The following is a 3387-nucleotide window of genomic DNA, read 5'->3' as shown; positions in this document are numbered from 1 at the left end:
GTTTTGACTTCTTAGCCAAGCGCATACTATCTATACACATAGGTTTGTGCGAATTTTAGAACTGGTATTTGTTTTGCCACCCCTAGGCGATACGCGTTTGACAGGACCGTTTACTCTGTCTGTTGGACATCTATTTGTTTCAGTTTAAATCAAAGCTATCTTCATTACACGGCAACCAACCTCGCGAAGTCTCAGGTTTGAGAGTTTTTGCCAAGATAAGGGTCATTTAAATCCATCGATATTAAACTAGGACGAGTTTTCTGGCCAAATTTTTCAATACGTGTCTTTCTAGAGTATGGCAGGGAACTAGTTATAAACTGGTGGCGTTAAATAAAGTTACAGTGTTATTCTATGCATCACTGCATCAAACTATAGATAGAATGCACTTGGCCAAGAAGTTCACAACATTGCCATCCGGAAGTATCACGGACCAACACACAAACTCTGTGTAACCATGAACTTTTATAGTCTGGTTAATACAGCTTAGTGAGAACAACTCACAAACGCGGATGGCAAAAACAATAACAAAGGCCTGAGTGACGTCATCTTCGAACTATCTATAGATAGGTCTTTGTCATTGTGTTTTGCCATCCGCGGTTATGAGAAATTCCCACTAAACTGTATTAACCTGACTATAAACGTTCATGGTTACACATAGTTTTGTGTGTTGGTCCGTTATACTTCCGGATGGCAATGTTATGAGCTTCTTAGCCAAGCGCATACTATCTATAGATAGCATTGGGTCGTAGCCATCGTTAACATCGTTAACACAAGAACCCTCTAGGACTGGCAGTTTGACGTCATTTTTTAGGTTTGTGTAGCGTCTAGTGAGTTGTCGTTAGTAGAGCTCAAGGAAACAAGTTATTTCATTGGTTGAACTATTGAATACAACTCACGATTCGTTTTCTTTTGTGGCAAACAAAAAGATCTTTAATAAAACATTATAATTATTTATGTAAATAGACAAGTAAACAAAAGGGAATGAGATTAGCGGAAGAGTAGCGTCCCTTGATTGGACGTCACGGCGGAAAAGTTATTAGAGAGAGAACATCATGCTAGTTGTGCGCATGCATCTCTCGTCCTCGCTTCCGGTGAAAGCGGCTTGAGACACATGCATAAAACCAAATTGACGTTCTCTCTGTAAGGTGGCGTCCAATCAAGGGACGCTACGCTTCCGCTAATCTCATTCCCTATTGGTCACACAAACAAACAAAAATAACCCCCCCCCCTCCCCCCAAAAAAAAAAAAAACAAAGCTAAATAAACAAACAAAATGAAACACAAACACACACATACCCGCACACATACAAACACACACACATACACACACACACACAAACACTTTTAAAAAAACAACTATCTGCCCGCCATCTGTTTCTAAAACCTGCCATCGTCATCACAATCGCATTGCGTAAAGCTGTACTCCATTTGAAAGGTAAAATCAAATTGAACAAGTGATAGCCAATCCAGTACTTGCAACCCTTGAGCTTCTTGAGATAAGGACGATTCGAGTACAAATTATTCACTCTTTTTCTTTTTATAAGTAGATAGGTATTACCTGGTAAAGAATCAAAACAACTTTGGTCTACCGGTGGTAGAAACATCGTTTTAAAAATATTTTTATATTTTCTTAGCTTAGGGGGTGGGGGGGGGGGGGGGGGGGGGGGGAAGGGAAGCGAAGTGGCCGAGTGGTTAAAGCATTGCACTGTGACCCAGAAGGTTCCAGGTTCGAGCCCCGCTTCAGAACTTTGGGCAAGATAATTAACCCCCGATTTGGTCACTTGGACAGCATGGGTGATTCCTGTTGACACCAGACATCTTGTTTGATGAATTATCTAGATTTCTTCATGGAATATCAAGGCGACGATATCTAATGATTATTAATAAACGCCGATGGCAAAAAGCGATAACAAAGACTCGAGTGACGTCAACTTCATTCTATCTTTACAAAAGGATTGAAGAGTTCGGTCAGCTTTTATATTATAATGCTAGATTTAGGTCATAGAGTAGTTCCTGGTAAAGCCATCACTTTTTGGACTAAGTCTCTTATCGGTCTATACTGTTTGCGTTTTACGTCATCATCCAGTCACTCATTGTTGAATTACACTGTACGACAAAATATATTTTTGGGGGCTAGAAAATATTTTACTTCCATTGTGGATCGAAGTTCTTGCCAAATGTTTAGATCTTTACCTACAGGAATAATATCAATCAGAGTCTTTAAAAAAAGAGCTTTCATATAGCGCAATATCCACTTAAAGTGTTCAAAGCGCTTTACAAGTCTTTAAACTGCCTTTTACACAAAATAAAAGACATAATTTGAATCCCTGGATGTAATTGTGACCTGTAGACACAATTATTTGTATCTAAAATTATGCTACAGAAAAATAATAATAATTTTAACATTCATGTGAATTATGCTCACAAAATATTTTGAAGTGTCTGCATAGTTCTTTGTATAATATGTCATCAATATTTGTAAAGTTCTTATCTTTTTTTTTTTTTAAAAAAGCCGCAGAACAGTTTCCCATTTAGCTAATCTGAGTGGTGTATGAGAACCATGGGCGTACAATATAAGACACACATTTGCAAAGACAACCCGCTGAAAATTCTCTCCAAATGGGATCACCCCGGTTCTTTGAACTAAATGTCAGATATGTGACTTTAACCTTTGCCCTTCTTCTTTACCCTTTATCAGTCCGATGCATGTCCAGTGGGATATTATATCTAAGTATGAAGGAGATTCATTTTTCTCCATTGTCGATAGTTGTGTTAGAGTTTATATTTTATGTTCGTTGAGTTTGAAAGGTAAAACCTGCTGATTTCACAGTGTCATCATCATCCATCGTGGCTTGTGCTCTTGAGCACGTTGCCGTTCAGCTGGCTCCACGAATCACGATCCTCTGCGGTGCGCATGAAATCTGTGTTGCATTTTAAGTCACATTTTGCAATTCTAAGGTTATTTAAATAAGTCATTCTTTGTCTTCCTCCAGCTCTCTTTTCCTTCGATCATCCCAGATGTTACCGACTTTTCTATTCCGTCTCTTCTCCACACATGTCCCAGAAACAGTAACTGCCGCCTCTTTCTGATGGTATCGATCAATATTCTTCCCTTTCTCACCTTCTCCAACACTTCCTCGTTCGTTCACGGTGTACAAAATTATAAATATCCAAGTATGAGTAAAGAGGCGTCGATATCCAGTTGGTAGAGCACTCATTTCACACACAAAGATACCGTGATCGATCCCGGGTGCAGTCGAGATCTTTTCTGACCCCCCCCCCCCCCTTGTCTACTCAGCAGTGAATGGGCAGCTGAATCTGTTAGATTTGGTGGAAAGTACTTCGCGATAGACTAGCGTCCTATCCAAAGGGTAACAAGCAATTGCTA

Source organism: Berghia stephanieae, chromosome 5, assembly GCF_034508935.2.
Source record: "Berghia stephanieae isolate SIO BIC M18660-M18661 chromosome 5, UCSD_Bste_1.3, whole genome shotgun sequence".
Classification (NCBI taxonomy): domain Eukaryota; kingdom Metazoa; phylum Mollusca; class Gastropoda; order Nudibranchia; family Aeolidiidae; genus Berghia; species Berghia stephanieae.
Note: the sequence above shows the minus strand (reverse complement) of the source record.